Source organism: Marmota marmota, unplaced genomic scaffold (assembly GCF_001458135.2).
Source record: "Marmota marmota marmota unplaced genomic scaffold, marMar, whole genome shotgun sequence".
NCBI lineage: Eukaryota > Metazoa > Chordata > Mammalia > Rodentia > Sciuridae > Marmota > Marmota marmota.
The window spans coordinates 5,721,838-5,748,353 of record NW_025999983.1 but is presented as its reverse complement, the minus strand read 5'-3'; the positions used below and the strand labels follow the sequence as shown (position 1 = coordinate 5,748,353).

The following is a 26,516-nucleotide window of genomic DNA, read 5'->3' as shown; positions in this document are numbered from 1 at the left end:
CATGTGCCGCCAGCACGGGGTGTTTCTCCTTTCCTGGAAGGGGCAGCAAGTCTGTGTGACAAAGTCATGATAGGTCCCCATTTCAAGTACCTGGGAACCACTGGCGGGGCACTCATTTAAACAATTTAAATAAACCACCGCTCTTTGTTTTCAAATTACCTCTTCCCTTCTTATAAATTTTAAGCTAAGGAGAGAATGTCCCTCATATTTCTCCCAGAGATCTAACTACCTTTGGCCTTAATTTTGCTTGAATGCCTGGTGTTTTAAAAATTCAGAATTTGGGTGCCGTTAGCTGGGTGAGCTGTGGGGAGCTGGATGCCACTATTTACAAAGGTCTCATTGCTGCATGAACCAGAAAATCCTATTTCTTACACGGTTCCTACAGGCTGTGAGTGGGCCCCACAATTTATCCCCCTTTGGAAAGGCCTAGATCTCGGGATTGCAAGCTTGCTTGTACTGGAGCAATTACACTCTCCACTTTCTGTGTGCTTTGAGATTAGAGGAAAGAGAAAGAAACTTGGCAAGATTTCTCTTTCTCTTCCCCTCAAGGCTAAATAAATTCTAGCTCAACTATCTTATTTACTTCAAGTCCCTAAATAAATTTCTCTTTCCCTCAGACTAATCCCCATAACTCTCTGAAAGCCTTCCACCGGCTCTGCCCTCCCCACCCTGACAGGCCTGAGTGCCTTTCCCTGCAGACAGCCCACAGGGGGCTTGTGAAGCTGCAGGTTCCTGAGGGTTCTGCCATCTGACTCCTGCAGGGCTCTCCAGAGCCTCCTGGGGAAGTCACAGGTACCTTCCATTAGAATTGTCACAGGATACAGTAGGAGCACATAATGGATTTCAAGACATTTTTTAAAAATGCTGGGTAAAGGAAATGTAGGATTTGGGCTCACTTCAATAACCTCATAGGGATCTGCTTTTATTTCAGAAAAATTTCTTCCGAAGTGGTCAGACCTGCAGATTAACATGCCCTGGCAAAGGAGTTTAATTCTGAAGTAAGCTTGTTGTTCCAATTCGAAGGAGACAACGTCTGGAAGCTTTAATTTAAACAGAAGCCCTTTAGGACTCACTTGTGCATGCAGCTGTCAAAACAATTCAATATCTGGAGATAAATAGAGTATAAGATACCCACCAGTAATATTGCACTGGAATACAACATCTTTTAAAATTATGTTGCCATATTCTGCATTTTGTCAGGCACCCTCAATTTTAATATTTTACCTAATAAATATGTAATTTGGCATTTTGTGTAAGAAACAGTGAATTAAATGCTTATGTGCTTTATTAAGGCAAGTAAATTCAGAATAAAGTATAACGATAACATTATAATGTGACATGTCATCAGTTTATAGGAGAAATTTCTCTAAGGAGCACAAAGTTCTGAATACAGGAGTACATAAGTTCAGAGCATGAGTTGTGAATACATTAGCATTATAATGGGGAAAGGCAATATTCACTATTCATTTAGGAATGGAGAGATACACCCCAGTAACAGTTTTAAGGACAAACAAAGCAAATCTCAGAAACATAAAGAATCTTTGCTTGCCTGTCTTCTAGGTCCCCAGCTGCCCACCATATCACCAACACCCCATGTACATCTTTCTCTGAGACAGCTGGACCCAACTGCTCTGTCTCCCATTAGGATACATATCTTGCTCCTTTCATTTCTCTTCCTCCCTTCTCCCTCTCCCTCCACCCACATCTGTAAGTCGCCAGATCCAGTCATGTCTAATTCCTTTCTCTCCACTTGCCCCATGACTGTCAAGGTCATCTCCAAGGTCTCTTCTCTAGGTACCACCATAATCTACTAACTGATCTCTCTACTTCCACCTCTCCTTCCTTTCATTCCATTCTACTCCTCAGGTCCATCAGTCTACTCCATGGCCAGAGTGATCCTTGAAGCACAAACCATCATCATCGACAAGGCTGAAACTTAACCAAAGAAGTAAAAGTCCTCAACAATGAAAATTACAAAACTTTGATGAAAGAAATTGAAGGTCACATAAAAAAATGGAAAGACCTCCCATGTTCATGGATTGGAAGAATTAGTATTGTTAAAATGTAATACCAATAGTATTTTTCACATAACTAGTAAAAACAATCCTAAATTCATATGGAACACAAAATACCCCAAACATTCAAAGCAATCTTGAGCAAAAAACAAAACAAAACAAAAACACAAAGCTGGAGGCATCATAATTACTGATAACAAGATATACTACAGAGCCATAATAACCCAAACAGTATGTCAACTTGAAAACAGACACACAGACCAGGGCAACAGGTAGACACTGCAGAAGTAAACCCATGGATCTACCACCAACTAATTCTCAGAAAAAAAGCACCAACTGGAGAAAGCAAAGACACTTCAGTAAATGGCTCTAAGGAAAAATGGATATTGATACATAGAACGTTGAAACTGGACCCCAATCTCTCATCCTATACCAAAATCAATACAAAATGGATCAATGACCTAAATGTAAGACCTGAAACTGTGAAATGACTAGAGAAAACACAAGGGGAAACGCTTCCAGGTATGGGAACAGGCAGTGAGTTTTTGTGTCCTGAGAGCACAGGAAACAAAAGTTCCCCTGTTGGCAAGTGGTACCACATCAAACTAAAAAGGTTCCACGGAGCAAAGGAAACAATCAGTAAAGCAAGGAGACACACACACACACAGAATGGAGAGGAGATCTGCCAACTCTTCCTCGGACAGAGGTTAATGTCCAGGACACAAAAAGATCTCAACAAGTTAACAGCAAAAATACAAGAAATTTAATTTTAAAATGGACAGATGACCTGAATAGACACTTCTTAAAAGAAGAAATGCAAATACCCAATAAATATATAGAAAAACCACTCTCAATACCATTAGTCATCAGGGTATGCAAATTGATATCACAGAGAGATCCTCTCACCCAGTGAGAGTGGCCACTATCAAAACAGATAGACAAACAAAAAACCCACACTGGCAAAGATGTGGAGAAGAAGGAACTCTTATTTGATGTTAGTGGAAATGTAAATTAGTACATCCATTATGGAAAACAGAATGAAGGTGCTCAAAAAACTAAAAATAAAACTATCATCGAATGATCCAGGTATCTTACTTTCTGGCATATAGCTTAGGAAATACCAAGAGTACCCATATTTATTGTGGCACTATTCAGAGTAGCTAATATATGGAATTAGCCTAGGTGCCCAGCAACAGAGGAATGGATAAAGAAAATATGGCATATGCATAACAGAGTATTAGTAAGCCATAAAGAATGAAATTCCATCATTGGTGATAAAATAGATAGAACTGAAGGTCATTATATTAAGTGAAATAAGCCAACCCAGAAAGAGAAATACCATATGTACTCTCCTGTGGAAGCTAAAAGAAGCTCCACTTAAAAATAGAGGAGAGGTTACAGGAAGGTGAGAAGGGTGGGATGTAGGGTGAATAAAGGAAGCCTGGATTTGACCAGTACACCCTGTACTCCTGTATGAAAGTGCTCTTACCCCTCACCACCCCAAACCCCACTAACATGAACATTTACTCTGTTTGTGTGTGTGTGTGTGTGTGTGTGTGTTTAAACCAAGGCTGTATCATCCATAAAGATAGCATCTCTTATTGTGGAAAAATAAAAATTTTAAAAAGCTCTCAATGACTTACTCCCAATCTTATTGCCGTCTATTCTCCATTCTCTAGTGGATTATTTTGCTCTTGCTATTAAAAATATTTCCAAATAATCAACTTTTAATTTTTTTTCCTTTTGCACAAAATCACAGGACAGGCAGTGTGGTGTCGTGGGAAGAGCAGGGGTTTGGGAGTTAGACACCCACGGAAGTCCTAGACCATGTGCTAGGTGTGACCTCCATGAAATATGCTTCTCAGTGCTTCCCTTCTTTCCACGACAAAAGACGGTAAAACCTACCTAGCAGCACTGTTTCCATTTCTCTGTGACAGAACTCTGCCACCCTCCGCAATGGATGTATTGCAAATGAAGGTATTTATCAAATAAGGAAGTCAGAGGAGTGTTTAAGAGTCTGCATCCAGCCTCTCTTCTTTGAGTAGCTTCAACAGCCAGGCATGACAGCCTAGTGACCAGAATCCCCACCGTGGCCCAGATGAGGACACTCATGGGCTCAGCCAGACCTGCAGCAGCTGCAGCAGGTGAAGGCTGCAGCAGGTGTCCTCAGATATGGACAAGCCCACTGTGCCTCTCTGCACAGAGGATCTGCAGCTCTGATTCTCTGGTTGATACCCTCTACCCACTGTCCTGGCCAGGTTCACACCACTCATTTCAAAAGACAAAGTTTATGCATCATCTCTGTTGGAAAATATTTCCTGACCCTCTTCCTCCCCTCCCCAGACCCTCAGAGCAGGCAGCAGTGAATAGCAATTTCTCTCCTTTTCAGTTACATTTCTGTAACTATTGTTGCCCTCCGCCTCTTTGGAATTGTAAAAATGTTCACAATTTCTTCCAAGTTCTAATTTTCTCCACTCAATCTCTGTTCTGGAGACGGACTGGAAGCTGCCTATTACCTGATTCTCTTTCCTCTAAGTGATACTTTTAGGAGGCAATTCACAGCTACCACCCTAGTGAGTTTGCCTATAGTATAATTACATCCACTTATATAGCAATTAGAATTATGTGGCTTAAAAATCCCACCTGCGGACAAAGGATGTTTCCATTGCATACAATCTGTCTTTAAATATCATAACCACAACAGCCCCCAAAGAAGAGACTATGTGTAGTGTGTGCACCCCCCCACACACTGTCTCCTCTCTGCATAGTACATACCTCAGCTAAAAGTATGCCTTTACCATAAGCTTCCTGTTCTTCTTTTATTAAAGTCAGAAGAAGTAAAGTGCAAAAAAAAAAAAAAAAATAGCTGGGTGAATGAGACAGGTGCATTATTATTCTACCCTGATAATTAATGTGCAAGCATTTTCAACAAGACATTCTCAGACTTCAAGTACAAACTCAAGTAAAAACTCACCATAGTTGCAGGACACACATGACTTAGCAGAACTTCTTCATTTTCCCTGGCAACAGATCTATAAGGAGATACACACAGGAACCTCCCAGAACTATAGATGACAGTATGGCCTTAAGGGTCTCAAGGCCCTAGATGTTTGCTCTCTTAAAAAGTGGCAACATTGTAAAGCATTTAACTAAAATAATCTTTAAATTAAAATTCTTGTACTTTGTCCTATCATCAGTAGCACCCCCCCCAACACTATAGAGACATAAGAAGGTTAAATCTTATAAGATTTGTTAAGTCATCTATTCATGCGCATGGTTAATGATCCTCCTCAACCGGAAACAAACAAATCCTTAAAAAATCAGGCAAACTAATACTAATCCCATAAAAGTGCAAATGTTAGCTGAAAATGGAAATCCAATTTCATCCATTTCTTGAAGAGATAATAGGAAAACTTGAGGAAATATAATACCAGTAAATATATACTTACATGATGCTGATTAAAATTATTCTATGTAAGTATTATATATCTTTTATTTATTTTACAGATGTGAAAACTGAGGATGAGAGAAGAGAAATGGCTTTTTAGAGAGTAAGCAAGTATCAGAGACAGGATTACAGCAGCTTTTAAGACTTCACAATCCACTGAGATGCTGTCTTCCCCTGTTCCACTAGTTGGTCTCCAACTTTAACATGAAGGCATATGTGTTTAAGACCTAGTTAAGTCATAAAGAGTTCCAGATGTGAGTATCCCCCCTCTACCTCATGGTCGGTATCTCCTGCAACCTACCCTATTACTTCAATGACGAAACACAGAACCGTGTTAATTGTCTAGAAAAATGACTGACGATACCACAGAGATGCTTACAGAATTTGCAAGAGAGTGAAATATGGATTGCCTCCACAGTGCCTGAAGGAACCAGGTAAGAAGCTAAATTTTAACCACCAGTAGCAAGAGGTTTGCGGCCCCGCCCCGCATCTGCAGCTCAAGCCTGCCCTCCCTGCATGAGTCAGATCAAAAAGAAAATCCGTTAATGACTTCTACATTAGCTAGTACTACAGCAATAAAAAGGGAGGTGATCATACATAAACAGCAGCACCACAAAGTTCTTCTCCATCACTTATTAATAATCATCAACCTGGTAATATCATTCACGACTTGCAGAGCTAATTGCGATGCCTTTTTGAGGCTCTCCGACAAGCTCTGTTCTCCTGTGGAGGGTAACATCTGTTGGAGCTAACTCATCCCAAACATCAAATGTGACACCAGGGCGGTGCAGAAACCGGCTGCAGGCTGCCCAGCAGGCTCCCCTCTCCTTTCTCATCTTCTGGGGCTGACTGCAGGCAGCTGCCTTGCTCTGCTCATTACTGAGTCCCACACAGGCCTGATGGAGGAGGAGGAAACCTGGTTCCACTCCTTCTTTCCTGGCCCCACAGCATCTCTTTTGTCTCTCACAGATTTCTCTGGGAAAATACAATGATATTTTGTTACCTGAATAAGAATAATTGCTTTTACTCTTTTACAAACAAATTGGAATTTTACTTGTGTTTCCCACTAAAACAAAAAGGTTTCAGATTCAAATGTTTCTCAAAAAGTAACTTAAAATTTTATTTATGTCAAAATTAATCAAAGAGAAATAGATCCCCTCACCCTGTGGAGAATAAAAGTTCAATAAAACACAGGGAAAATCAATTTGGGGGAATGATGACTTAATTACAGCAAGTATGTTTTGTTTCTTAAAAACAAAATAAACAAACAAAAAAAAAGATGTGTCTATGAAGACATACTTTATGTATAAATATTTTGTTATCTATTTTCTGGTGACTCTCAAGCACTAAATATCTGCCCACCTCAAATTAATTAAACTCTTTAGTGTTTTTTTTTAAATTATAGGCTTATTAATCTGCCAATAACTATTACGTAAATTAAATATTTTCACCTAATTTTATGTTGTCTATGCTTCTGCTCCAAAATGAAAGCACCAGAATTACCACCAATAGCTTTGAGAAATAGGTTCTCTTTTTTTTGTTGTTGATTTGTTTTTAAGGGGTGCTCTTCTAGAATACTCTGGACCTACCACTGAGGTGGTACTCATGAGGCTGTCCTGATTCTCCCTGTGCGGAGCCCGGATTCCTCCCCAGCCTGCCTGTCTGTCTGTGGAGTGTGTGTGTGTGTGTGAGACAGAGAGAGAGAGAGAGAGAGCGCCAAGGAGCCAGATAGAAGACAGAGAGATTAAAATAGAGTAAGACTGGTTGATTAGATGGAGATGCCAATCAAAATCTACAATATGATTCTATAGTTTTAAACTCAATTCAGACCATTTTGTGGGATAATGTTTTGCTGCTTAGCATACACATACACATATAAGTATAGAGTACATAAACATGGTAATATTATATTCAATTATTTCCCTGAGGTAAAAATCACGTCTTTTCTAAATGATGTAAATGTCTTGTATACTGTGTCAACAATATAGAATATAAGTGAATAAAAAAGTCAACTTGAAATTTTAAATAGGGCAAAGGGGAGGGAGGTGAAGGGATGGGGAACAGGGTAGGGGAGATGGTGGCATGAGATGGACATCATTACCTAGGTACATGTATGAGGACACCAATGGTGTGACTCTATTTAGTGTACAACCAGAGAAATGAACAATTGTACTCCATTTGTGTACTATGAATCGAAATGCATTTGGCTGTCATGTATAACAAATTAGAACAAATAAATAGATTAATGAAAAAAGAAGTCAACTCGAGTTTGCATCCCCAGTACAGGTCAGTTTCTGTATTTAAGTTGCACACAAGCATTACTACACTGCCGTGCATATTAGGAGACACACACAAAAGGAGGTTTTATAGGGATATTTGTGTAACACAAATGAAACATTTTTTAAAGGTCCATAAAAAGCAGAAAGAATTGAAAATCCAGGAATCCTATGTTAAGAACAGTAAATGAACTCATTGTTATGCAACTGTTTTATTTCCCCAGCCAAGTGTTTATTGGAAGGTTGTGATAATTTTTAAGATAACAGCAACTGTTCTGAACAAAAGCTCTATTTTTTTCCTTAGTGACATTTCTTGAACTCAGTTTATAAACACAGATCCTCTGATTTTATTGTGGGAAAAAAAAGCTGTTACAAATAATGTTATTGTTGCTCACACAGTAATTGAGAAACAATAATACCATTTGTTTAAATTGGTATAAGAAGAGAAAAATTCATGATCCAGTGTTCTTATAACCCCTCCACCCCAACACACACAGAGAAGGATGTTCCAGGTGTGTACAAACAGTCCCTCCTGTTATTGGCCAAGGTGCCCACAGCATGGGCAGCCTGAGCTGGAGACCGAGGAGCTGGGTCTGGACATGTCTTACAGGACAGCTAGCTGCACAGGGACAGCACTAGTGGGGAAGTGTGGCCCAGGGTCTGCAGAAGGCTGCTTCTTCCCTGTATCCCCAGGAAAGGCACCGGGAGTGAGTCAGGGTGACCCTGCTGGCAGGAAGAGGGCTCAGCCGGTCCTGGGCCCAGTGGATGACTCGTCCTTCCTCCAGCAAGCACTGGTCTGGGCAGACTCCGAGTCAGACAGCCTTTGAGTTCTGGTGGACAGAGGAGTGGGTGTGTAGATTAGTGGGATGGACAGCAACAGGGACACTGTAGCAAGAGATGCTTGCCTTCACCTGATTCTTGAATTAAGATGGACTTTGAGCTGCCCTGTCTGTGTTCTATCAAGTTCAGTCTAGTTTATTATTTTCCAAATGGCTTCCTGCCTCAGAAAGATGATGTGCACAGGGCTAGGTGGGCCAAAGGAGATTCAGAAACCCAGAAAACAAGAGGACAACTAGGGCACTGCTAACTCCTGTTAAGGGCAAAAGACCGAGTGAGGAGGTCCACTCAGGAGCCCAGAGCAGAGTGAGGACCAAGTGAGTTTGGGGAACGAGGATGCTGTCATCTTCCCTACGCTGCATTCGTCCATGAAGGAATGAGCGATTCTAAATTTGGGGAAATAGTGGCTGCTGTTCAGAGTGCTGACTCTGTATGTAAGTATCAAATAATAATTTAAAGAAAACGGCTTTGTTTATTGGCATATTCATTGAAAAACACACAGACACATACCCCAAAATTGTAAAGTCTCATTTTCATTTCTCCTTCCAAAGCTTCTGATTTTTTTGATGGAGATGTCAAAAGCATTACACTGCTAAGGGTATATGGACTATGAATGCTTTTTAAAACTGTTGTTAAAATTCCACGGATATTTTCCTGTACCTCACTGCTAATGCAGGTAAAAATTGTTTAGCTGCTCATAGATGAGAACATGGAAAGTGGCAACAGTTACTTCCAGTGGACTTGGAAAACCTGCAATATGAGCTCTTTCTGGAAAACAATTTTCCTACTCTGTAGCCAGCAAACACACTGCACCTTCACACAGCGCTACCTCCAGGCACCCGCAGAGTCACACTTTACAGACATCCTTAGGTGAATGCTAATCTGAGGTTAGGGCATTGATTCTAAAAAGCCAATACATTTTTCCTATGAATAAATATTGACAACTCCAGAATTTCAATAGTACTCTTGGCTAAGAGTACAGATTTTAGGTAGTCCGTGTGTCTTTATGATACTGTCCACATATTTCAGTATTCTTCACTTTCATTAATGCTGCCACATCATGATTTCTTCTTTTGTATGCTATTGATTAATACATAAATTTCTTGGTTGTATGCTCTCTTTTCATTGCTAGTTCAGTGTACAGAAAGCACTGTGCCTAATCATTTGTAAAAATGCTTTCCTGCATTTGCTGTTTGCATCTTTACAGAATATTCTCTTTATCTATTTACTGTTGGCGTTAGAAGGTAGCAATGCCATGGAGTCTGCTTAGGCAGACTCCCTCAGGATCCAGTCCTCAGGGGTGCCACACACAGCCTTCCATGAGGTCAGGGACAGCCTGGTGGCTTTCACAAGTCCTTGGTTCAGGGTCTCCTACCCCTTGTGGTCACAGTGGCTGTAAGCTGGGTGGGTGATTCTTCTAATCTCACTTTCTTATCTTTGGTCACACCATGATAGCTATGACTGCATCTTAAATTAGTCCTCCTCTCACTCAAGGACTGTAGATACACATTCCTGTTCTATCAAAAGAACATGAACTGCTACCTTTGGCACAATATTCTACTGCACATACAGGTGAACCAGGCAAATCACTGACGCCAGCAAAGCATATATAGATTAGGCACGTTGACATTTGTGTTCATGTGATAGGGTGGATATACAAGATGTAAGTTGGTGTAACACCGAAGGCCACACTGATGCCAACCTAAGTTCCTGGGGACAATGCCCTAGACTTAACCACTGCAAAAATAGAATAAATCTAGTGAAAATTTTCTTTCTATTACTGGTAAAGATACTTCTTTTTGAGAATACAAATTGAAAAGAGTTACATATCAACTTGGATGTTTGGTGTTGAAGATCAGGATCATATCTGACCCAGACTCACTGCTGAGATTCCTGGGTCTCTGCACATGGCCCAGAATCTTGAGTACTTCTAGGTAAGTCTCCACAACACAGAAATTCCACCAATTCTCCTGCCAGTTCTGGCTGTATTTGTCATTAGTTCTATTTCACCCAAGTGGCTCCACTGTCCAGGTGACTGATCGGTCTGGCAGGATCATGTGCCACCACTCAAGGTGCACTAGACACCAGCTGATGCTGGGTGAGGCCAGGAGAGTCTTAGAAGGCGTGGAAGGCATTCTGGATTCAAGCAGGATCCAGACAAGATGATGGAGATGAACTCGACAGGCACAGTCTCATTTACTCCTACGTGATACGACCAGCTCCTACTCAACTGAAATGTCATAATGTAGAATCCAGATAATCTTTATTATGAAATTCTTAAATTATCTAGAGGCATTCAGTATGACACGGTGGTGAAAGTTAATACAAAAATTTTATCTTACAAATTTATTTTGGGATACATGTTTTAATTTTTTTCTTGAAAATATTTTATAACCCAAGGAGCATAATGAATGCCATAATTTTTTTTTCTCTTGGAAAATAGCTAATAATTGATTGACTTTAACTTGGAGGCTTCCTTTAAAAACCACTTTAAAATGTGTTTGATTAAAATTAAAAAGATTTAATATATGGGTATCTCAAATAAAATATTGGTTGCTTACTAAATCGTATTTATTTTCAGACATGATTATATAGTCATTTTGATCACTAAAAGTATATAAAAATTTATTTAGAAGTTTAATTTTTTCTCTATAGTTAACACAGTATTGAAAGGTCTGTTTTTTATATTTAATTATAGGCAAAATCATTAAATGTTTTCAAAAGCTTTCAACAATTTGTTTTTCTTTATTGCAATAACTTCAAATCTTGCATTTCTCTTCGTCCTGAATATTAACAAACTTTTGATGTGTTTCAGGAAATATCCACTGAAGCACAGTGCTGAGAATATATTGGTTCATGAATTCCACCCCTTCACTTTATGACTATAAATATTAGATAATTCCTATGAGAAGATATAATTCAAAAAGTTCCTCTACAACCCTAGGAATTTAGCTTCAAAGTGAGACAGAGTTTTACTTTCCTTAGAAATTTCCTGGCCAAAAGGCCAAAAATGGATACTTATTTCCATGAATGTAGACCATGACCCAGAAATATGTATTCCTCTGAATTATCTCTTTTCTGGAATCACTTCCAACTAGCACATTTTTAAGGTTAACTGAATACTCAGAGGGATGGTATCAGATCCACTTAGTCCCACTACAAGACATCTACGCATCTGCAGTCTGTGAGAGCAGTCTTTCTTTTCTCTTTATGGAGATAACATTTGAAACACTTAAGCAGACAATCACAGTGCCATTATAGATAAAAGGCTTCCCTGAAGAAACTTTGTTTCATAGAAATATAAAAGGCTTCCCTGTAGAAATAATAGCATTTGTGATATACCCCCCAAATTTATAAAGGCTTCCAAATAAACTGTGATTCATATAAATAGAAAAGGTTTCCCTATAGAAATGATAGCATTTGTGATATAGCCCAAAACCATCTCATGAAGTCCCAGAGAAATATATTAATTCTACTTTCACTAAAGAAACTCGTCACTACCTTATTGAGAAGTCTACAATGCAGTGTAAATGTTATGCCCACGAAGGAGAGCTCATCACTGAATGGAAGAGAAGAGTAGCCTATGAATTTTATGCGGTTCTGACAAAGTACTTTCAAATACTTTGTGTATGAAGTTTAATAAAAAGCATTTTCAAGGCTGTATATAGGTCGGTGGTAGAGAGGCTTGGCTAGCATGCATGGGGCTCTGTCCTGACACTGCAAAAAAAAAAAAATTCGTATTCCATTTTCCTGGTGTAATTAAGCAGACACTGGGTTATATATATGAGGCGTGCAGTATATGAATGAATGTCGTTGGTTGCTGTATTTATTTGCCTTGATGTCTGCTTGCAGTGGAATGCTATCTTAATCTGCTTTCTATTACTATGATGGAATACCTATGATTGGCTGATTTATTAAGGAAGGAGGTTTATTTTAGTTCATATTTCTGGAGGCAGTGAGCCTGGTACCAGCATCTACTCAACTTCTGGAGAGGGCCTCGTGCTATATCACAACATGGTGGAGGAGTGGGAGGGGAAGAGGGTACATGCAAAAAGGCCAAAACACTAGGGTAACTTGCTGTATAACAGCCCACGCACACAGTAAATAATCCTCCTGGAGAAACGGAACCAGCTCCGTAGGCACCCCATGACCTAATTACCTCTTAAACATCCCACCACCTCTCTATACCATTACACAGGAGACCAAGCTTCTAACATTTGAACTTTGGGGATCAAACCATAGCAAATGCTGACAAAGACGTACCCAAATCTGCAGGTGTGGAACTTCCATTTAAAAGGTGTTCTATGAATCAGCTAACGTGTTATTTCATTATCATAGAAACAGGTGTCCTGCCAGAAGGTGGGCAGGGATTATGCAGGACAGCCTTCAACACTGCTCAAGAGCACCTGCCTCAGGCGTCCACAGCTTTGCCTATCCCTTCTCACACTGCATTATGGCTGCCCTGTGTGGTCAGTACTGCATGACACCTAGGCATGGGGGTAAGTTCCAAGACTTCCCCTGGAATTGTCCAGTTCCCATTATGGTGTGGGACACACATTGTCTTGTAGAAAGGCCCAAATGGAGAAAAACTAGGACCCTTCACCAACAACAGCCAGCACCAATCTGCCACAGATGACTAACCACAATAGAAACGGATCCTCTAGCTCTAGTCAAATCTTCAATGACACTTCCACTAACATCTATTGCCATTGAGTGAGAGCCCAAATCAGACCCGCTCAGCAGTCCTTCCAAAATTCCTCACCTTCAGAAATCATCAGGCTTAATAGTCATATGTAGAAAGATAATACGTGACTATTGCTTAAGGCCAGGAGTTTTGGAGCAATTTGTTATACAGCCATAGAATCGGACACAAATCCCAAGTTTACATAAAACCCCCTTTATTTGTTCATCTTTGACAATGGGGTAATGATGGAAATTTATATGTGAGATATTTAACATCACCTAGGGTTGTTGTGAGATTGAGCAACTCAGACTGCAAGGTACATGATCCAAAATTAAGGACTGAATCTCACATCAGTCTAGATAGTTGAGCATCCGTATTAGAAAGGTAGAATCTGAAGTCTGAGTTATCAGCATTTTCTCCAACAGCATTACCATGATTATTGTCTGCCTTCATCACTAGACTGATTCATACCTCAGGGACTGTGCTGTATTCCTAGCATCCAGCAGCTGCACTTCTGATATATAGTAAGTGCTCAGCAAACGTTGAACAAATGAAGAAGTGATTCATAAATTGACAGGTAAACAGAGACAAGTGGATCAAGCCATTACCTGATGCCACATGAATTTGGGGCAAGATCACAGCTTCCATCAAGAGTTATTATTGCAAAGCTCTCTTTGCAGTTCTGAGAATGCTGTGGGGCTAGTTTGTCCAGATGTGCACTAAATTGGTTGGTGTAGTGAAGAATGTTTTGAGAGGCGAGGTTTCTCTGGGAAGACAAGTTATGAAGGACTTCTGAGAAGCTCAGGATGTTGGGATGGTCTTTGAGCAGGGGTGTGGCCCTCACTAGTGCCGTGTAGGCCTCTTCCCTGAACTAGTTAGAACCCTTCATAGAGACACGTCACTAATTCTGGCCAATGAGATGTGAGTGGAACAGTGGAAGTCACCTCCCAGCCAGAGCACAAGATGACAAAATGAGTCCAGAGCTCTGTTGCCCTGCTGCAGTGACTGTGAGAACATGTCAAGCTGGAGCCCCCAGCAGCCTGGGTCCTGAGTGGCCACAGCAAGCAGACCCACGATGGTTTGTAGCTCGTGCAGGAAACATTTTGCTGTGTTAAGCCACTGGGAAAGTTGGTGTATTTGTCCCAGCGATATGATTTTTCTATGCTGAGTAGTAGAAAAAGGCCAGTGTGTGATCTACATAACTCCACGACACTTGCTCTACACACACACACACACACACACACACAGACACACACACACACCAATATCTACTTATCATGCTGCAAGGGCCAGAGTGGTCAAGTTAGCAGCTAGTATATGACCTAAGAGTCTAATAGGAGCTATTCCTACAACTTTGGCTGGGATCATGAAAAAGAGTTGCTGTCTTTCACTTGGCCTCCATAAGCTGGTGGGATATGAGCCTAAAGCTCACGGTGGCCTTTCTATCGCCAAGAGCACGCAGTCTGCTTAATAAAGTAGAGTCAGGAAGAATTGCTTAATTGCTGTTGAATAATTCAGTGAATTCTCTTCATTTAGCAATTGTGCAAGAAGTTAAGAAAAAGAAGTTAACTCGGGAAAATGGAAGGGACCAACTTAGACGTTGAATCCAGTGTGATTGCCAGGATTCAGCTCTGTCTGAGGCCACAGCTAATACCAGTGATTCACAAATATTTGATCCAACAAATTCCTTTTCAACTTAAGCCAGTCTGAGTTGGATTTCTGCCTCCTGTGACTTAAAGAGCCAGTTGTGCACACGGCTCTATGGTATTTTGAGGTAGATGCAAACGCAGAAGCAGAAAACAAGACACCACGGCTCCTGCTTGGGGTCTCAACTTGTCTAAGGGAAACCTGCAGCTATGACAATCCAAGTGCCACCACCTGAGCTCTCCCTGATGCACCAAGGGGGTCAGTGAGAGCTACTGGTTCCTGCCAGCGCGCCGTGCTTGCCCCCACCCCTTTTATGAAGGCTGAAGGGCAAACTCAGCAGTTGAACTACGAGATTTTCCTCAAATCTCTCAAATAAAACAAATGACAAATTCAATATGAATCAATTTACTATAAAAGTTAACTATAGTAAATGTAACTATAAAAGTTACATTTAATACGTACTACATAAAGCAAGTACTTTAAAAGTAAAAATCCGAGGGTGCTATGTAATACAAACATGAAAATCACATAAAGACCTTCTAGTATAATTTCCTAAATAACATCTGCTGTACTGGGTCTTTTCCCTCGAGTGATTAAAACTTTCTAACATTGACTTCATTTTCCCACATTTATTCTCACGTATAACTAGTTTTTTCTTTTTGTTAAAGAATATCTATACATACTTCTTGTCATCAGGAGTGCATTAGAACATTTTCTGTTTTTACAACAAAATACCTGAGACTGAGTTCTTCATACAGAAAAGAGGTTTGCTTAGATGACAGGTTTGAAGGCTGGAAGTCCAAGGTCAGGAAGTCCCACATGTTTGGCCTGCAGTGAGAGCCCCTCTAGCGGTTGACAGGAGAGCAGAAAGGAAACAGCTACGTGAGAACAGAGAACTCACAGGGAGAAAAGGGAAGGAAGAGGCATTCGGGTGAGTCTCACGCCTCACAGCCACCTACCACGGGGACTAACAGGCTTCTGCAAGAACTACATTGATCCCTTCTGAGGGTGGCTCTCTCAGGGACCTCTCACCTTGCACAAAGAGAGGCCCTGTCTCTTAACGGTGCCATCCTTGCCACCCCACACTGGGTCAAGTTTCCAGCACATGATCCTCTGGGGACATACTCAGACCATGTCCGGACCATAGCTAGGTAAGACAGCTTCAAATAATCTTTTCCTTTTTAAAACTCTGACATTCAGATAAACCAACACGTAAGGGCAAACTCAGCAGTTTTCTATATCTATTTGTCTACTTATTCAAACAATATTATCTGTTTATATTAAATGATAAGACAATCGACATCATCCTTGTTAGGTGCAGGACAGGTTTAACTAAGTTGTCTGCAGGGCAGGCTGAACAAACATTAGCTGCAGGATAACCCACGCACTCAAACTCCCCTCTGCTGGTCCTTTATTACCTGTTTGCATCAAGTCTGAACACTCAGCCCTGCTCAAGGCTGAACACTCAACCCCCCCCCCAAGAAGAACTGACTTTATAGACTAAAACATCTCACTAAAAAAAAGTCTCACCCCGCAAAACTGTGTGACAACCTAGAGTAGTAAGAAATGAACCAATAATTACATCCACGAAACAAGAAAATATAGTAGAAATACAAGAGCTGGAGGGAGAATAGAGCGATATGAAAAAAGACCTAGAAGAACTACAAACCATTTGAAAGAAAAATAAATAGGTAAAAAAATAAAATTAGAAGGAGCACAGCTGCCAACTCCCAGAGGGGGAAATATATCAACAACACTGAAAGGATATAAGGATAGAGGACAGAGAAAAGTAAGCAAAAACACTTAGGAAAAAAAAAAAAAACCTAAAATTGCATATTGAAAGGACACACACCATTATCAAGGGAGAATGGCCTAAAAAAAAACAGCACCAAGACGTATCCTATTAACATGATTGCATTTTAGAGCTAGAGGTAGGGTGAGCTGAAAGATCAACTCACTTGGGTGGGGAAATACATATGACTTACCTCTGACTTCTCCACATCAACATGCAATGAGAAAAGAAAACTACAGGAAAGAGTGATCCAAGATAGGTAATGCAGAGTGCTAAGGACTGTTCCCAGGAGATTTTCCTGAAAAAACTACACTGTCATGAGTTTACTAATAGAACTAAACGACTGTGGTTTTAAGGAAACAAAGCACAGTTTAATATACTTTGTCTGCAATGTGACATAATAACGTGGGTGGTGGACAGGGAAATATAGGTGGGAAGTGAAGGAGGTACACTTCTAAAACTAATTTTCCAGGTGCTCAAGGAAAGGTCATTTGAAGGAGGGCACATATCAGGTCATAAAAAATATCAATTAATTTCAGAGGTAAAAACACTACACACAAATTCTCTGCAACGTACCTAAAAACTGAGGAAACAAAGTCGCTTAGCAGTTGTTAGTACATAACTCTTTTAAGCAGCTCTTGAAACAAGCAGGAAATCTAAATGGGGATCACAGAATCGGCAGAAGGCATGGTGGGGGGAGGCCCCATGGGAAGCCCCAGTGTGCCACTGAAGCAAGGTGGTGCCCTGCACAGCTGCCCTTGCCCTCCTGCTAAAGCAAAGGCAGACCAAGGGCTCAGTAGTGAGGGTGCTGACCTTAGCTCCTGTCCACGGTGCAAGGTCCTCTGTGGTGTCAAAGGATGCCAAAAGACACGGGCGCTCACTGAACCCTTAACAGAACACCAAATCCATGCAGGGCTCCTGTGAGTGTTTATCTCCGCTCAGGGTGCTTGAAAAGGATTTAGGCCAGTGTTGGGATTTAGGCCAGAGTTGGGATGTTCCGAGTTCAGATACCATGATGATCCCATCCAGTCTTGAGGATCAAATGCCATCTGCACCATACTCCCAGATTACCACCTTCCCCCCTTGCTCTCATTTCAACACCAAAGTCAGGATCATCTTTCTCGACACCAGGTTAGAGCTTGCCAGTAAAAGTGAAAATCCTTCAGTTCTTCACCAGGCCCAGACCCTCTGGCCCTTCACGCCTCAGCCTCATCTCCGGCTCTGCTCACGGCCCTGGCCACTCTGAGCCTTCACACTCGCTGATTCTTTTCTCTCTCCACATGGTCATGCACCTAACCCCGCGCCCTGTCAGGTTCCCACTCAGCTGACCCCGTGTCAGTATGGCCGGCCACTCACTCGCTGAGATCTGTAGCCCCACTGCCTGTCTCCAGCCTGGCTTGTCTATCTGTGGCACAGTCACACTGCAGGTATGTCGTGGACTGGTCCCATCTATTGCCAGTCTACCCCTCTTAAAAGTGCACTCCAGAGGGCAGAGATGACAGTCTCCTGTGTGTCCAGGGCTGTCTTCCCAGTGCCTGGAACAGTGCTGCACACACTAGGTGCCCAGAAATATTAACTGAAGGAATATGGAATGATCATGGGGTTCTCGGCTCAGGGTCTACAGGGAGAAGAATGGACCCTCTGCACCTGAGGGCAGGACTGGATCCCATCACAAGGCAGTCATTAAATCTGGATGGGACGGTGCGCGATCTGGGTAGAGGGAACGGCATGCCAGTGACACGGAGCTTGGAGAGCCTCCGACCTTGGTGGAGGAAGGGTAAGTGTCAGTGGGACATGGGGGCAGGTGAGCTGCAGATGACTTCCTAGGGCTGCACAGAACTCAGAGAAGAGCCATGAAAGAAGAGGACCAGGGAAGAACTGGGAGAGGACCAGGACCTGTCGCTCAAGAGCAAGCCTGGCTACCACTCCAGCGTCCACGCGGGCTCTTCCTCACCAGCACTGCACATCCAGACAATTTCCCACTCTCAACAGAGGAAGTAGGGGCTGGCTGGCAATTTGCTGCTTCATTTGTCAGCTTAGAAATAATCCACCTTTCCTTTTCTTCATTAGCAAAGAGCTCAGTGCTTCCTCCCAAGGATATTGTACCTGGACACTTGCCAAATACGTCGGAGCATGTCCCTTAAGAGTCAGTATAGTACGATCACATTTTAAAATTTGCACAGGTTTGAAACTAAGACTTCAGATTTTTAAAAAATTGAACTTATAACTACACACAAAGTAATGAAACATCTTCAGCAGTACTGAATCCACGGCTCACTTTTATTCATAGGTTTCTGTGTAGATAAATGGAAATAGTTCGAGGACTAGGCCCACATTACCAACTCTGCTCTCTCACTCCACTCAGCCTCCAGGACCATTCCTGCAGGATTTTTCTTTGGATGAGCAAAGGTGCCATACAGCCAGCAGAGCAGAAGTGTTCCAGAACATGCACACAGGGCAGCACTGCATCTGTGCTCGGGTGCTCTTGAAGCCTTTGGAAGAGAATTCATTATGGTGACAGAGCAACCTGTCCTGACACATGTCCATATTGTGACAGACATTCGCTATCATTTTCCAAGTATCTTAAACTTCCAGTTATAACATGGATGTTTCTCTAATGGCAATTCTTAGCAAAGAGAAACAATTTCCCAAACTAGCCCCACCCTGGTCAGAGCTGTCAGAGAGAGAGATCAGCATCTGAACCAGGTGCAGAGAGTGTCAGTATTTCCTCAGGCAGCTTCTGACTGTGGTATGAATTCAGATGAGCAGTAAATATTCCCTAGGCACAGATAATTAAAACTAAAAGAACAGGGTTAGGATGAGGCTCAGTGGTAGGGTACCCTTGTACATATAAGGTCCTGGATTCGAGTTTTTGTTTTTGTGGGGTTTTTTAAATGGGTATGTATATGAGAGAAAGCTACCACTCCCTAATCCCCAGGTCCCATCACCCTAGCGTTTTTAATTAGTAGATCTGGGATGAGTTTAAAAGCTATTCTTTAAAGTTTTATGATTCCGATTGCCTGCCCAGATGGGGAGCCATGATCTGTTGACCAGAAGTTGAGGATTTTCCAGAACACACTGGGTTTTAATATGACGTGCTGTCAGCTCCTAGATCACACGATCTGAATTGGGGCTGGAAAGCCACCCATTTCTACTCCCACTGATGTACCCTCGCCCACTGTCAAAGTAACCCAGACCCAAGGACTGCCTGTTCCCCTGTCTAGTGCTTCCTCCCTCACTCAAGGTATTCCAACCTAAAACAAAGGTGCTAGATGCTGACCTGTTCAGCGCTGCTCAGAGGGGACTGGAGCTTCAGCTACTTACTGCCAGGATTCGTTTGAGTTTCAAAAAATCTTATATTCATCTCCGAAGGGGAACATTGAGCAGTGGCATTTTTCACCTATAGACTTTCTGCTGTTCCTTATTTATCCCAAGTTATTTTAAGTTTAAAGCTTTTACAAAATTATACCAAGAGGTTGTACTCATAAAATAGCAGCCTTGGCCTCTATGTTAGTTAGGTTTTTGGTGCTGTGACCAAAACACCTAACAAGAATACTTGGAGGAGGAAAAATTTATCTGGGCTCACGGTTCAGAGATCTAGTTAACGGTGGTGAACTGCACTGCTCTGAGCCCAGATGAGGCAGAACATCACGGCAAAGGGACACTGCTCAGTTCATGGTTGCCAGGAAGCAGGGGGTGGGGAAGGGGCTGCAGGGAGTACGGACCCTTCCTAGGCACAACCCTAGTGACCCCTCCTCCAGCCACGCCCCACCTACTTATAGTTACCAACCAGTCAGTGCATTCAAACTAGGATGGACTGATTGGGTTACAGCTCTCATAATGGAATCATTCACACCTGAATATTCCTGAATTAACATAGGCACTTGGGGGGACACCTCACATCCAAACCATAACAGCCCCCCTCACTGTGAAAACAAAAGTAATATAGCAAGTAATAAGCGGATGTGTTATTATTGCAAATGTCAAGTTCGTTGTAGCAGATGTTCCGACTGAGGAGCTCTACCCATTAAAATGGAACCACCACCATAGGCCCTGACTCACCACCTAATTTAATGTGTCAGCTTCGACCCCCCACCCTCAGGAGTCCCTCAGAACTGTCTTCCATGCAATGTCATAAAACCATTATGCTCATCATCTCCAGCAATCAGAGAAATGCAAACCAAAACTACCCTAAGCTATCATCTCATCTAGTCAGAATGGCAGCTATTATGAAGACAAACAACAATAAGTGTTGGCGAGGATGTGGGGAAAAGGTACACTCCTACATTGCTGGTGGGACTGCAAATTGGTGCAGCCAATATGGAAAGCAGTATGGAGATTCCTTGGAAATCTGGGAAGGGAACCACCATTTGACTCAGTTATCCCTCTCCTCAGACTATACCCAAAGGACCTAAAAACAGCCACATCAATGTTTATAGCAGCACAATTCACAATAGCTAAACTGTGGAGCCAACCTAGATGCCCCTCAGAGGATGAATGGATAAAAAAAAAAACTGAGGTATATATACACAATAGAATTTTACTCAGCATTAAAAGAGAATGAAATCATGGCATTTGCAGGTAAATGGATGGCGTTGGAGAAAATAATGCTAAGCGAATCCCAAAAAACAAATGCCGAATGTTTTCTCTGATATAAGGAGGCTGACTCATAGTGGGGTAGGGAGGGGGAGCATGGGAGGAATAGATGAATTCTACATAGGGCAGAGGGGTGGGAGGGAAAGGGAGGGGGCAGGGGATTAGCAAGGGCAGTGAAATGTGGTGAACATCATTATCCAAAGTACATGTATGAAGACTTGAATTGGATGTCAACATACTTTATATATAAACAGATATGAAAAAATGTGGTATATATGTGTAATAAGAATTGTAATACCAAAAAAACCCACAAAGTACATGTCTAAAGTCATGAATTGGCGTGAACATACTATATGTACAAAGATATGAAAAATTGTACTCTATATGTGTAAAAAAAATGCAACAAAGAACCAGATTCCAGTCCTAATCATCTGCTAATCATGATAATTAAAACAAAGCAAGGGCTAAATAACTACACTACTGAGGCTACTAAATATACTATAAAATACTTATTACAATTTTGTGCATCTTGCTAAAGGCATTGATTTGTTTCCCAAAATAGATGGCATTACTTTGAAGAAAAATTACTCAAAATTGGGAATACAGAAAGAAGCCAAGAGATCTGTTAATGTCCTGCTAGATCACAAGCCCACTACAGGAACTGACTTGGCTAGACTGACCCGCTTTCCTATCCACTGGTGCCCAGGCATTTTATAACTCTTAAAGTTGGGATTCTTAGTTAAATAATAAAAATTTAAAAAACTGATTACATGAGATGATTTAAATTTTTGCTGGGTTGAAAAGATGACAAAAAGGTCATAGGTTTGTTGTTGTTGTTGTTGTTTGTTTGTTTTAATCCTTTAGGTATTAACCAGTGTGATATATAGCATCAATTTTATTTCCATCTTCCTTTTTGATCTCTACAATGTAAAATTCTTATTTTTATATTGTTTTGAACCAGTTTTATCATCCTGCTGGTACCCTTACTAATTCATCATAAATTATTCTGGTGAAAATACATAGTGTCCCGTTAGAAACACATCTCACACTAGGCAAGGCCTGACAACACAAAGTTGCAGCCTTTATCAAAAAATAGTTTGCATAAATCTCCCTGAAATTTCCCACCTACATTCAGAAAACAAAGGTGAATTGCCTGTATAGGTAAAAATGAGATTGCTGATCTATTCAGAGGACATGTAATTCACATCCCGTGTTATTCATTAATGTAAATTTCCGAAATAGCTGGTCGTATTTTTTTAAAGATTCAGAGTTTTCTGTACGCTAGTTGTAGAGCTTTGAACATGAGTTGGAAGTGGGGTTCTGTGCTCCCTGCCCATGTAAGTAAACATGCAATGTAAAGATTGCATTAGTTAAATGTTTCTTCTGTTGTATTGCTATTTACCACCTGGCACAAACTCTGGTTATCTTTGGAACCCGATAAGTACATGTTCAATAAATTCCTAGAAGAGGTAATACTAGAGTGGAGATCTTTGATCAGCATGTGCCCTGTGAGTGAGTGGCAAAGCACATCCACAATTTCACAGATGGAAGTTACTGTCTACATGTCATATGTTTTCTGAAAATTAGTAAAAATGACTAATGGGGGTTAGTTTTACATATTGTGTCACTCTTTCTGTTAAAGTATATCTAAAAATTAATCTATACACATCCAATAGATTTTTCAAATTTAATCTAGCAAAAGGAATTGAGAAAGATAATGTTTGTATGGCCTCTAAGAAGATCTTCATTCTGGAAGACATAAGATAAAAACTCTAAAGGCCAATAATCATGAGGCTTAGTTCAGAGAATTATATTTTAGGATTTTACAGAAATTTACATTAATGAATAACACGGGATGCTGATTACATGTCCTCTGAATAGAAGAGCTACAATTTTTTCTTCAAGGGAAACTAGAGATCTCTCAATAAAGAACCAATTTTGCTAATCCCAAATTCAAAATGTAACCAAATAATGGAAACTTTTCACTTATATAAAGAAATATAGTGTTCATTAAGATAACAAGTGGATATTTTTGCATATGGGTTTTATAATGGCTTTTAAATTTGGAAGAAATATGAAACTAAGTAACATTTTTTTCTGGTAATTTTATCCATTTCTTCTACGAATACTTATTTAATACCTAGGATGTGCCAAGCTTCATGGCAAGTAGCAAAGATAATAATCATGAACATACTAATGTCTTGTCCTCAAAGAGACGAGATCTAGTGAGAAAGCAAGCCTGAAATACAGACAGTCACAGAGCAGTGTAGTTCTCATAAAGGACATTTAACCCAGTTTCTTGAGGAGAGGAGGTAAGGAAGTCTCAGAGACACCAAAAAGTATTTGAGGCAGGGGTGCAGTTAAAGCAAAGGGATGGAGACAGAGTTCATGTATAATAAACGCAGCTAACAGCCTAAATTATACGCCATAGATATTTGGACGTGCTTGAAACTTCAAACCCTATGTGATGTGTAAGGAGAGTTTGTAAAATAGTTAAAAATAAAATTTGATTTAAAAAAATGAGATTGCTGAAAAGTGACTGTCATGCCAGCAACAATTTTAAAACATGGATTAATTCAAAAAAGCACTCACAAAAAGACCTCGATACAATTTTGAGAGGAATTATTGAGATTGGTATGTATTCTTGAAAGCCAGGCTTAGGGTAGTTCTTTATGGCAAAACAGGCAATTTTCAAGTTGCAGGGCCTTTCAGTCATTCTGCTGTCCCCACATGGTGGCCTGCAGTACAGAGATATGCAGCAACAACCAGTCTGCATGGAGGTAGGCTACGAACCAAGACTGACAACAGAGTTTTGCACAGTTAGGCAAACACACTTCACAGCGGACAGCTCAATTTTTTTTTTTTTTTAAAGATTTCTTAGACGATGCTATTGGAGCCTGGGCTAAATGGTCAGGAAGCATGTCTGATGCTCCTGTCTCAGCTTCCTCATGAATTTGATCAATCATATATTCTTGCTTGACTTGATTCTCATTTTATTAATGAATTCGTACAGTAAATTCTTTGCCTTTTCTCTCTCTGTTCATTTTCTGTTCCTCTTTCTCTCTCTCTCTGTTTCCTTCACAGATAAGAGAATTATCTGCACCGATGGGGGAAATGGGCAAATACTTCTGCAGTCTACCTTTGGCTCTTCCCTTCTGGCTTTTCAGCAGTGTGCTCCCTTCCTGGCCCCATGCTGCCTAGTGTGACTATCAGCAATTGTGACATCATAAAAAAAAAGTTTTAAAATATCAATTTTGTAGATATAAACATGGTAGAATATTAGCAAATAGAATCATGAGGTACAACATATATCATTCTTTTAATAACACTGAAGTATCCAATCTTTCATCAAGCATGTGAATTAAATTTTTATTAGTTATAAATGTGGTATTTACCTCTTCTTCAAATCAGAGCATGAACTATTTGAGTTGCTTAAACTACGCATGTAGGGCGAAATTAACAGCTCAACTGGGATTCTCAACACACTGACTGGAAACTGCTCTTAGAGAATATAATGCAAAGAATGAGTTAAGATCAATCCCACCGCAAGCAAAATCAACTTCTTTTCCAAGTCATCCAGTCACATGGGAGCAAAAGAAGCAGTGTGACATTTTCTTTTCACAGGATATGTGCAGCCATGCTGCTTTAAAGGGAAGAAATAAGATAAGCTGATTTTAGTTTCACCAGTGAGAAAGTTTTCAATAGAGCAGCTTTCATCGACCCAGCACGGCTAACAAAATAACATCACCAATGAAAATAACAGGATACATTAGCTGCACGACCCAGGCATTCTGTTTTCAGAAGGACCTCTGAGACACTCCTCCCTTCAGACAGCCATGAATTCACACTTCCAGGGAAGGAAGCCTCCCGCTGTTTTCTCTGCTCCCTCAGAGATGACTTGCAAAGAATGAAGTCTCCCCCCACCCCCCCGCCCCCAGCAGGAATTCAATTGGTCTGGGGACTGCCCGGCCCCAGGACACTTTGTTTTCCACCATCTGGCTGGAAGGATGGATCCTCAGCTCCCACCCAGACAGAGGTGGTCCCAATGGGACAGTTTTCCAAACTGAATGTAGATATAGATTGACAAGTATTTCCAAAAAGCTGCCACTAAGCTCCAGCCAACTCTCCCAACGCACAGTCCACTCCCTGCACCCCGCTGTGCTTCCTTGTCCCCCTGTGGAGGAGGGAAGAGAATTTCTTTTCTGATCTTGCTCCCAAATGACAGCCAGAGCTGTACCTGTCCTCTTTGCTAAAACCCCTCCTTTTGCTTTCCCTTTCTCCTACAGAACCCTGCCTCAGAGGAGTGTCCTCTGCAGAAGGAGGGGAAAGGAGAGCAGAGGTGACTGAAGATAATTTTTGCTCCTGGATCCCACTCCTTCCGTGATTTCCATTTCGAAGTGCAACTGTGGACTCCAAGCCACAAGGTCCTCCCGAGACTTTGGCACTGTCCTGCCTGCAGAGCTGAGAAGTATTCAGATTCCCAGAGTGGCTCTCTGCACAGATCAGCGGAGTTGAGGGCTCCTGAGGATGGGGATGGGTCAGGGAAGAGGGAGGGACAGCGAGGGGTGGCCAGTGGGTAAAGGTACTCTGGCTGGGCCCCCAGTTGAACTGAGCAGTTAGAACAACTCTGGTGTCTCTCCTTAAATTAGGGGGTTTAGATATGGAGTCACACAAATGGAAAAGGAGAGAAATCAATATATTCAATATAGAATTTTCGGGATCCTGCATGAGCTACCTAAAGCCACACATTAATTATTCTAATGTCTCTATTATAAGAGAAGTTTGTGAAACTTATTTTTAAAATGTTTATCTCGTAGGGATGATTTAGCAGGTAAAAAATTAAATGGCAACTCAAAAAATATCTGTCAGATGTGTTTAAAAACAACTATGAATCTACCTTTAAAGATATGAGTAGGATGAAAGGAAGGAAGGAAGGAAGGAAGGAAGGAAGGAAGGAAGGAAGGAAGGAAGGAAGGAAGGAAGGAAGGAAGGAAGGAAGGAAGGAAGGACGGACTAGGCTAATTAGGGGAAAAAATCCTTAAGATGACAGTAAACCCGGAGATCTGTGTGTAGCTCCTAGGCCAGAATGACTACTAATCACTAACGAATTTACTTTCTATACAAATACAGACCACTTCAATAGAACTGTATAAGAAACAAGGATTTTTTAATTAAGCTTAACACCATGTAACAGATGTTAGGTTTTCTGCTCTACCCCAAG

The 26,516-nt window shown here is 41.1% G+C and overlaps 1 protein-coding gene across 11 annotated transcripts in view; it reads right to left on the bottom strand.

Moving 5' to 3' along the window:
* Prkn (parkin RBR E3 ubiquitin protein ligase) overlaps positions 1 to 26,516 on the bottom strand; it is a 1,173,661-nt gene that overhangs the window by 956,039 nt on the left and 191,106 nt on the right. The window lies entirely within an intron of this gene.